Genomic DNA, 11729 nt, shown 5'->3' with positions numbered 1-11729 from the left:
TTTCTTGGCTATGTTGTTACTCCACAGGGAATTGAAGTTGATAAAGCCAAGATTCAAGCTATTGAGAGTTGGCCGCAGCCCAAAACGGTCACACAAGTGAGGAGTTTTCTTGGCCTCGCTGGATTCTATAGGCGTTTTGTGAGAGATTTCAGCACCATTGCTGCACCTCTCAATGAGCTTACAAAGAAAGATGTGCCTTTTCTTTGGGGTACCGCACAGGAAGAAGCCTTCTCCGTATTGAAAGATAAGTTGACACATGCTCCTTTACTCCAACTTCCTGATTTTAATAAGACTTTTGAGCTTGAATGTGATGCTAGTGGAATTGGATTAGGAGGTGTGTTATTACAACATGGCAAACCCGTTGCATACTTTTCTGAAAAATTGAGTGGGCCTAGTCTGAATTATTCTACTTATGATAAAGAATTATATGCTCTTGTTCGGACTTTAGAGACATGGCAACATTATTTATGGCCCAAAGAATTTGTTATACATTCTGATCATGAATCTTTGAAACATATTAAAAGTCAAGCTAAACTGAATCGTAGACATGATAAATGGGTTGAATTCATTGAGACTTTCCCTTATGTCATTAAACACAAGAAGGGAAAAGAAAATGTTATTGCTGATGCATTGTCTCGTCGCTATACTATGCTTTCACAACTTGACTTCAAAATATTTGGTTTGGAGACCATCAAAGATCAATATGTGCATGATGCTGATTTTAAAGATGTAATGCAGAATTGTAAAGAAGGAAGAATGTGGAACAAGTTTGTCGTTAACGATGGATTTGTGTTTCGTGCTAACAAGCTATGCATTCCAGCTAGCTCCGTTCGTCTTTTGTTGTTGCAGGAGGCGCATGGAGGAGGATTAATGGGACACTTTGGCGTGAAGAAGACGGAGGACGTACTTGCTACACATTTCTTTTGGCCAAAGATGAGACGGGATGTTGAGCGTTTTATTGCTCGATACACTATATGTCAAAAAGCTAAGTCACGACTCAATCCTCATGGTTTATATATGCCTTTGCCTGTACCTAGTGTTCCTTGGGAGGATATATCTATGGACTTTGTTTTAGGTTTACCTCGAACAAAGAAGGGGAGGGATAGCATATTTGTTGTCGTGGATAGATTCTCGAAAATGGCACACTTTATACCATGTCATAAAAGCGATGATGCTGTTAATGTTGCTGATTTGTTCTTTCGTGAAATTATTCGCTTGCATGGTGTGCCAAATACTATTGTTTCAGATCGTGATACTAAATTTCTTAGCCACTTTTGGAGATGTTTATGGGCTAAGTTGGGGACTAAACAACTTTTTAGTACTACTTGTCACCCCCAAACTAATGGACAAACTGAAGTAGTCAATAGAACGTTGTCTACTATGCTTAGGGCTGTTTTGAAGAATAATAAGAAAATGTGGGAGGAATGCTTGCCTCATATTGAATTTGCTTATAATCGTTCATTGCATTCTACTACTAAGATGTGCCCTTTTGAAGTTGTGTATGGTTTCCTACCTCGTGCACCTATTGATTTGTTGCCTCTTCCATCTTCGGAGAAGGTTAATTTTGATGCTAAACAACGTGCTGAATTGATTTTAAAAATGCATGAGTTAACTAAGGAAAACATTGAGCGTATGAATGCTAAATATAAACTTGCTGGAGATAAGGGTAGAAAACATGTTGTGTTTGCACCTGGAGATCTTGTTTGGTTACATTTGCGTAAGGATAGATTTCCTGATTTGCGCAAATCAAAGCTAATGCCACGTGCTGATGGTCCCTTTAAGGTTTTAGAGAAAATAAATGATAATGCATATAAACTTGAGCTGCCTGCAGATTTTGGGGTTAGTCCCACTTTTAACATTGCAGATTTGAAGCCTTATTTGGGTGAGGAAGATGAACTTCCGTCGAGGACGACTTCATTTCAAGAAGGGGAGGATGATGAGGACATCAATACAATTGTTACACCCACAGCCCCTGCTGCTATACATACTGGACCAATTACTAGAGCTCGTGCACGCCAACTAAATTACCAGGTACTTTCGTTTCTTGGTAATGATTCTAATGTTCATGAGAATATGATGCTGCCTAAATTGGATACATTTGTTTTGCTTACAAATGAAGGGCCTAGCTTGGAGAAGGATGAACATTGGAGCAAGAACAAGCATGGAGATGATGGCATGCGCAAGGGGAACAAGAACGGAGTTACAAGTGATGATTTCAGGGCTTTGAAGCCACCATAATGGGTGCATGAAGCCTTGGACGAAATATACAAGATGCCACTTCATAAATTTCGTCCCGAGGCTATTTTAGGTGCTGCGTCACCTTATTATTGGGCCAGGCCCATGTAATTTCGAAATACATAAGTATAGGCTATTTTTAGAGTCCGTATGTGTGGGGAAACAAGAGATAGGGTTGATTTCGGACCCCTCCACCAAGGGCCACGAAATTCCCCCCTCTTCCTCCATATATACAGCCCTTAGGGCATCGTTTAGACTTTGGGTTTTGTTTAGATTAAAAGTTCGCCATAGCTGCAACTTCGCGTACTTCGTTTGTGTTCAACGAACAGACAAAGGCGTCACAGAACCCCACCTTGATCAATAAAGCTTTCATCTTATATTCGCAATATCCAGATTGCAATCTTAGTTTCTTGCTAGTTCTTCGTTTGCTCGCAGGAAACAGACCCTCGTGGTCAGGTTGATCGTGCTCCGGCGTGGTCAATAACCTCTCGGAGTTGGTTTAGCGATTGCTAAGGCGCGACGTCCTCGCACGTTCGTAGTCGGGTCGTCAAAGTCGACTTCCACCAAAGCGAAATCCACCATCTCATCGAAAGACGGGACACCTCCGCCTCTATCATGGTGGGTGTCACAAATCCGTCATGCAAAACTCAAATTCTTACCGGTTCTTACCCAGCAGCAGGCGGTGATCGGCAACCGTTGTAGTCAAAACTCTCAAAGCTTGGATAGAGCTATTTCCAGGGAGAGTCAAACACACGACGTAGATGTATGTGGAGCTGGGAAGGCTTATAATATGGTAGCAAAAAGGATCAGCAATAATCAATTCAGAGATGCAAAGTTGAATAAACGCTCAACGACAGTACTGTGCTAGTCCTAGGCTAGACCATGCTAGAGACGCGAGCCTAGAACACTAACAAAATCACGGCGCTGCACGTAAACAAGGGAGAAGCACACTCTGGAATTTGTTTTTGCTCTTTTTTTGCGCTCCTCTTTTTTTTGCAAAAAATCACTATAATGGCGAGTGTCTCAAAACTCTTCCCAGATCAAACTGATAGGATGGGCACGAAATTTTTTTGACAACTTTTTTTTCGGAAATCAGGGCAGCGACGACGAAAAAGTGTGACAAAAAATCACTATGATGGCGAGTGTCTCAAAACACTCCCTGGGACCTAAAAATAGGATAGGGAAAAAATATTTTCGGTCGCCGAAATTTTGGCCTAAAAACTGCCCGGGGGTCTCCAGACTCCCTTTTTTCGAAACCTACTCAGGCAAGGAAACATGAATCGGAAATTCGATGGATTTCGAAAACAAACCTAATATGCAAAGAACTTGGATTGGTGGTGGATATATGGTGGTATATGGTAGCGGTGGTAGTATATGGATATGGATCGGTGGTGGTATATGGATACGGATTGGTGGTGGTATATGTATACGGATTCAGAGCGGTGGTGGTAGGTGGCAGGAGCGATGATGATGGTGCGGTGGCGGCGTGACAACTTATGACCAGAACTCAAAACTCTAAAAGACTAACTCTAAGACCAGCAACTTGACGTGACGATGCAACCGCAAATTCAACAAAGCAAAATACTAAAAAGACTATGCAAAGGCTCAGACTGGTTCGGACAGGATGAACTAACCCTAATTTTTTTGGCTCTTTCGTGGACTATAGGTATGAAGAACAGACTCGATCTAAACTACGAAAAACTATAAAATCTCACCGAGCAACCTGGAAATCTGACACCACTTGATAGAGGCAAAGGTGTCCCATCTTTCGATGAGATTATGGATATCGCTTTGGTGGAAGTTGACTTTGACGATCCGACTACGAACGTGCGAGGACGTCGCGCCTTAGCAATCGCTAAACCAACTCCAAGAGGTTATCGACCCCGCCGGAGCATGATCAACCTGACCACGAGGGTCTGTTTCCTGCGAGCAAATGAAGAACAAGCAAGAAACTGAGATTGCAATCTGGATATTGCAAATATAAGAGGAAAGCTTTATTAATGAAGGTGTGATTCTGTGACGTCTTGGTCTGGTAATTGAACACAAACGAAGTACGCGAAGTTGCAGCTATGGCGAACTTTTAATCTAAACAAAACCCCAAAATCTAAACGACGCCCTAAGGGCTATATATATGGAGGAAGAGGGGGGGGGGATTTCGTAGCCCTTGGGTAAGGGGTCCGAAACCAACCCTATCTCTTGTTTTCCCACACATACGGACTCTAAAAACAACCAACACTCAAGTATTTCGAAAATACATGGGCCTGGCCCAATAATAAGGTGACGCAGCACCTAGAATAGCCTCTCGACAAAAGTTATGAAGTAGCACCTAAAATGGAATATTTCGTCCAAGGCTTCATGCATTCATTATGGCGGCTTCAACATCCTGAAATCATCACTTGTAACTCCGTTCTTGCTCCCCTTGCGCATGCCATCATCTCCATGCTTGTTCTTGCTCCAATGTTCATCCTTCTCCAAGCTAGGCCCTTCATTTGTAAGCAAAACAAATGTATCCAATTTATGCAGCATCATATTCTCATGAACATTAGAATCATTACCAAGAAACGAAAGTACCTGGTAATTTAATTGGCGTGCGCGAGCTCTAGTAATTGGTCCAGTATGTATAGCAGCAAGGGCTGTGGGTGTAACAATGGTATTGATGTCCCCATCACAGGAGAACCAAGGTATCAATCCAATAGGACGTGCAAGCAATTCTCCGATCTATGCACCTGCACAAACAATCAAACACTTGCACCCAACGTGATAAAGGGGTTGTCAATCTCTTCAAGGCCACTTGCAAGGATGAGATCTGATAGAGATAGGTATAAAATATTAGTAAAACATATAACAAAGTAAAAACAAACAAATTGCAGTAAGGTATGTTTGGGTTATTTGGTTTATAGATCTAAAATATATGATGGAAAATAGACCCGGGGGCCATAGGTTTCACCAGAGGCTTCTCTCTTCAAAGAAAACATATGATGGGTAACAAATTACTACCGAGCAATTGATAGAAAAGCGCAAAGTTATGACGATATCCAAGACAATGTGATGTAGGGTAGAACCCTAGGAGGGACCTTTTCATACTTGGAGGGGGGAAAAAGGAGGGAAACAACAAGAACAACAAGAACACAAAGAAGCAATCACTCAACAATCCCGGATTACACATCCACTAGAGTAGCAACACAAGATACACAAGTCACAAACACAATCAAAGGAAAGATACAATGGCAAAGTTCATCCCAAATCCAAAGGAAGAGGGGTCTTGAATGTAGTCTTCTCCCAATGGAGGTCTTGAAATCCTCAAGGATTCTTCCCTAGGGGGTCTTGATCCTCCAAGAGGGAAGGTAATGGAGCAAAGCCCACAAATATCTCATGTAATGCTTTGCTAACCCTAAACATGGTCCTAGGTACGGTGATGAGGACATGACTACCTTGGATATGACCAAAAATATTGCATATATGCATATTTGTCAGGTGATTTCTAGTGCAAACTATTCAATAATCTATTTATGTTATCCAGAACAAAAATACTTCACACACTTTTGTGTTTTGTCTAATTGCAGGTGTATGGGACATTTGTACAATCCACATGTGAAGATAAGGAAGAAAGAGATGTTTATTTGCTGTCCAAAAAGTTCTCTCACGTCACTTTTGGCCCAAGAGAAGATAGAGTCCAAGTCTCTCACGTTCTGGATTCAGATTCGGACTGCACAGACATACCTGACTCAAAACGCACACAAGTTTTTCATACGGACTCCGAATTGGGTGATTCTTTTTTTGTTGGAAACTAGATTTCGTGCACTTTCCAACCCAATTGGAATCACCTTCAAATTCGTCCGGAGCATTGAGTTGTGGACGAAACAATCTGATGCTGCAGCAGAATCCGAGTCAAACTACAAGTCCAAAGGTGTTGAATCACCTCCACTTGGGCCCATTGGCCTTGTACGACCTAGATTTAGTTTTAGGCTGCCTTGGGACGTCCTCCCACCTCCTTGGCCGCCACCCCTTTGATAGAGGCAAAGGTGTCCCGTCTTTCGATGAGATGGTGGATTTCGCTTTGGTGGAAGTCGACTTTGACGATCCGACTACGAACGTGCGAGGACGTCGCGCCTTAGCAATCGCTAAACCAACTCCGAGAGGTTATTGACCACGCCGGAGCACGATCAACCTGACCACGAGGGTGATAGAGGCGAGGGTCCCGATCTTTCGATGAGATGATGGATATCGCTTTGGTGGAAGTCGACTTTGACGATCCGACTACGAACGTGCGAGGACGTCGCGCCTTAGCAATCGCTAAACCAACTCCGAGAGGTTATTGACCACGCCGGAGCACGATCAACCTGACCACGAGGGTCTGTTTCCTGCGAGCAAACGAAGAACAAGCAAGAAACTAAGATTGCAATCTGGATATTGCGAATATAAGATGAAAGCTTTATTGATCAAGGTGGGGTTCTGTGACGCCTTTGTCTGGTCGTTGAACACAAACGAAGTACGCGAAGTTGCAGCTATGGCGAACTTTTAATCTAAACAAAACCCAAAGTCTAAACGATGCCCTAAGGGCTGTATATATGGAGGAAGAGGGGGGGAATTTCGTGGCCCTTGGTGGAGGGGTCCGAAATCAACCTTATCTCTTGTTTCCCCACACATACGGACTCTAAAAATAGCCTATACTTATGTATTTCGAAATTACATGGGCCTGGCCCAATAATAAGGTGACGCAGCACCTAAAATAGCCTCGGGACGAAATTTATGAAGTGGCATCTTGTATATTTCGTCCAAGGCTTCATGCACCCATTATGGTGGCTTCAAAGTCCTGAAATCATCACTTGTAACTCCGTTCTTGTTCCCCTTGGGCATGTCATCATCTCCATGCTTGTTCTTGCTCCAATGTTCATCCTTCTCCAAGCTAGGCCCTTCATTTGTAAGCAAAACAAATGTATCCAATTTAGGCAGCATCATATTCTCATGAACATTAGAATCATTACCAAGAAACGAAAGTACCTGGTAATTTAGTTGGCGTGCACGAGCTCTAGTAATTGGTCCAGTATGTATAGCAGCAGGGGCTGTGGGTGTAACAATTGTATTGATGTCCTCATCATCCTCCCCTTCTTGAAATGAAGTCGTCCTCGACGGAAGTTCATCTTCCTCACCCAAATAAGGCTTCAAATCTGCAATGTTAAAAGTGGGACTAACCCCAAAATCTGCAGGCAGCTCAAGTTTATATGCATTATCATTTATTTTCTCTAACACCTTAAAGGGACCATCAGCACGTGGCATTAGCTTTGATTTGCGCAAATCAGGAAATCTATCCTTACGCAAATGTAACCAAACAAGATCTGCAGGTGCAAACACAACATGTTTTCTGCCCTTATCTCCAGCAAGTTTATATTTAGCATTCATGCGCTCAATGTTTTCCTTAGTTAACTCATGCATTTTTAAAATCAATTCAGCACGTTGTTTAGCATCAAAATTAACCTTCTCCGACGATGGAAGAGGGAACAAATCAATAGGTGCACGAGGTAGGAAACCATACACAACTTCAAAAGGGCACATCTTAGTAGTAGAATGCAATGAACGATTATAAGCAAATTCAATATGAGGCAAGCATTCCTCCCACATTTTCTTATTATTCTTCAAAACAGCCCTAAGCATAGTAGACAACGTTCTATTGACTACTTCAGTTTGTCCATCAGTTTGGGGGTGACAAGTAGTACAAAAAAGCAGTTTAGTCCCCAACTTAGCCCATAAACATCTCCAAAAGTGGCTAAGAAATTTAGTATCACGATCTGAAACAATAGTATTTGGCACACCATGCAAGCGAATAATTTCACGAAAGAACAAATCAGCAACATTAACAGCATCATCGCTTTTATGACATGGTATAAAGTGTGCCATTTTCGAGAATCTATCCACGACAACAAATATGCTACCTCCCCTTCTTTGTTCGAGGTAAACCTAAAACAAAGTCCATAGATATATCCTCCCAAGGAACACTAGGTACAGGCAAAGGCATATATAAACCATGAGGATTGAGTCGTGACTTAGCTTTTTGACATGTAGTGCATCGAGCAATAAAACGCTCAACATCCCGTCTCATCTTTGGCCAAAAGAAATGTGTAGCAAGTACGTCCTCCGTCTTCTTCACGCCAAAGTGTCCCATTAATCCTCCTCCATGCGCCTCCTGCAACAACAAAAGACGAACGGAGCTAGCTGGAATGCATAGCTTGTTAGCACGAAACACAAATCCATCGTTAACGACAAACTTGTTCCACATTCTTCCTTCTTTACAATTCTGCATTACATCTTTAAAATCAGCATCATGCACATATTGATCTTTGATGGTCTCCAAACCAAATATTTTGAAGTCAAGTTGTGAAAGCATAGTATAGCGACGAGACAATGCATCAGCAATAACATTTTCTTTTCCCTTCTTGTGTTTAATGACATAAGGGAAAGTCTCAATGAATTCAACCCATTTAGCATGTTTACGATTCAGTTTAGCTTGACTTTTAATATGTTTCAAAGATTCATGATCAGAATGTATAACAAACTCTTTGGGCCATAAATAATGTTGCCATGTTTCTAAAGTCCGAACAAGAGCATATAATTCTTTATCATAAGTAGAATAATTCAGACTAGGCTCACTCAATTTTTCAGAAAAGTATGCAACAGGTTTGCCATCTTGTAATAACACACCTCCTAATCCAATTCCACTAGCATCACATTCAAGCTCAAAAGTCTTATTAAAATCAGGAAGTTGGAGTAAAGGAGCATGTGTCAACTTATCTTTCAATACCGTGAAGGCTTCTTCCTGTGCGGTACCCCAAACAAAAGGCACATCCTTCTTTGTAAGCTCGTTGAGAGGTGCAGCAATGGTGCTGAAATCTCTCACAAAACGCCTATAGAATCCAGCGAGGCCAAGAAAACTCCTCACTTGTGTGACCGTTTTGGGCTGCGGCCAACTCTCAATAGCTTCAATCTTGGCTTTGTCAACTTCAATTCCCTGTGGAGTAACAACATAGCCAAGAAAAGATACTCGGTCGGTGCAAAAGGTGCACTTCCCAAGGTTACCAAACAAACGTGCATCACGTAGAGCAATAAAAACAGCACGTAAATGTTCCAAATGTTCTTCCAAAGATCTGCTATAAATCAGTATGTCATCAAAGTAAACTACGACAAATCGTCCAATGAAAGCACGTAAAACTTCGTTCATTAATCTCATGAAAGTACTAGGTGCATTAGTTAACCCAAAAGGCATGACTAACCACTCATATAATCCAAACTTAGTTTTAAATGCTGTTTTCCATTCATCTCCCAATTTCATACGAATTTGGTGGTAGCCACTACGCAAATCAACTTTGGAGAATATTGTAGAACCACTCAATTCATCAAGCTTATCATCTAGCCTAGGAATAGGATGACGATAACGAATAGTAATATTATTAATGCCTCTACAATCAACACACATACGTGATGTACCATCCTTTTTCGGCACTAGAATAATAGGAACAGCACAAGGACTAAGGGATTCGCGTATATAACCTTTGTCGAGAAGCTCTTGTACTTGGCGCATAATCTCCTTCGTCTCCTCTGGATTGGTACGGTATGGTGCACGGTTTGGCAGTGAAGCACCGGGAATTAAGTCGATCTGATGCTCAATCCCTCGAATAGGCGGTAATCCCGGTGGCACGTCTTGTGGAAAAACGTCAGCGAACTCCTGCAAAATGTTAGTGACAGCAGGAGGCAAAGAGGAAGGCACGTCCTCGAATGAAAATAATGCCTCTTTGCACACAAAAGCATAGCAAACAGATTTGCTGAAATCTAGCTCATCAATATCAGATTTGGTGGCAAATAAACATGCACTTTTCAATTTAATTTCGGAAGCAACACTAGATGGTTTATTATTAGGCTTCATTTGTTGCTCAAATTCTTTTGCCACAATCTGATTTTCACTCTTATTCTTCTCCTGTTGTGTTTTATTAGCTCTATTAATATCATCTTTCAAAATGGAATCAGGAGTCATAGGAAGCAAAGTAATATTTTTATCCTTATGAACAAGAGTATAGTGATTGTTTCTACCATGGTGTACAGAATTTTTATCAAATTGCCATGGTCTACCAAGTAATAAGGAACATGCTTGCATAGGTACCACATCACAATCAACATAATCAGCATATGTAGAGATACTAAAATGCACACGAACAGTACGTGTTACCTTAACCTTGCCGCTGTTGTTGAACCATTGGATGTAGTAAGGATGTGGATGTGGTCTTGTGGTGAGAGAAAGCTTCTCCACCATCTCCATGCTAGCCAAGTTGTTGCAGCTCCCTCCGTCTATTATGACGCGCACAGAACGTTCCTTCACAACTCCCTTGGTATGGAACAAATTGTGCCTCTGATTTTGCTCAGCTTGTGTGACCTGCATACTCAAAACACGTTGAGCAACTAAACATTCATACCTGTCAGCGTCTTCAGGAGCCATCTATTGCGTCTCATGATCAGAATCATCTCCACCATGTTCTTCACGTGTAATAAGAGCCAATGTCTCCCCATCATAGTCACTAGCGGACTCATATCCACCATCCGCGGTAGCAATCATCACACGCCGAGATTTGCATTCCCTCGCATAATGACCTCCTCCCTTACAACGACGACAAATAATATCACTTGTGTGCCCTGTTGATGCCATGGAAGAAGAAGAACGCTGTGCAGGACCCGCAGGTGCGCTCTTGGAAGATAATGGTGGTTGTGCCTGTTTTCTTGTATCACGGCTGGAGGTTGCACCGGATGGTGGTGCTGGTGCAGTTGAAGTAGAAGATGCACGTGGTGTCCATGATGAAGGTCGGCCTGTAGAAAAGTTAGTTCGCCCCAATGCTTGTCGATCCTGCACTTCACGTTCAGCTTTACAAGCAAGATGGAATAAACGAGTGATATTAGTATACTCCTTATAGTCTAGAATGGTCTGAATCTCTCTATTTAATCCACCCAGAAAACGTGCAAGCATAGCTTCATTCTCCTCAACAATACCACATCTAATCATGCCAGTTTGTAATTCCTGATAATATTCTTCTACAGAATTTTTCCCTTGTCTTAAACGCTGCAATTTTTGAAGCAATTCACGTTGATAATATGGTGGAACCCAACGCGTACGCATAGCAGTTTTCAAAGCAGCCCAAGTAGTTGGAATAGGATATAATCTACAATGTTCAGACCACCATACACATGCAAAACTAGTGAAAGCACAAACAGCAGCAGCAACTCGTCTCTCCTCAGGATATTGTAAACATGTAAATCGTTCTTCAGTTTCTAACTCCCAAGTAAGATATATATCAGGAACATATCTACCCTCAAATGGTGGAATATTCAATTTCAGTTTAGGAATATGGACATCATCTCGTACCTGAGGTGGTGGTGCAGGCCTACCATTACGAATATATACCTGAGGTCGACCTGCTGGTGGTGGTACAGGTGGCTGCACGTAGTGTTGATTTTGA

Source organism: Triticum dicoccoides, chromosome 4B (genome assembly GCF_002162155.2).
Source record: "Triticum dicoccoides isolate Atlit2015 ecotype Zavitan chromosome 4B, WEW_v2.0, whole genome shotgun sequence".
NCBI lineage: Eukaryota > Viridiplantae > Streptophyta > Magnoliopsida > Poales > Poaceae > Triticum > Triticum dicoccoides.
This window is presented reverse-complemented; position numbering follows the sequence as displayed.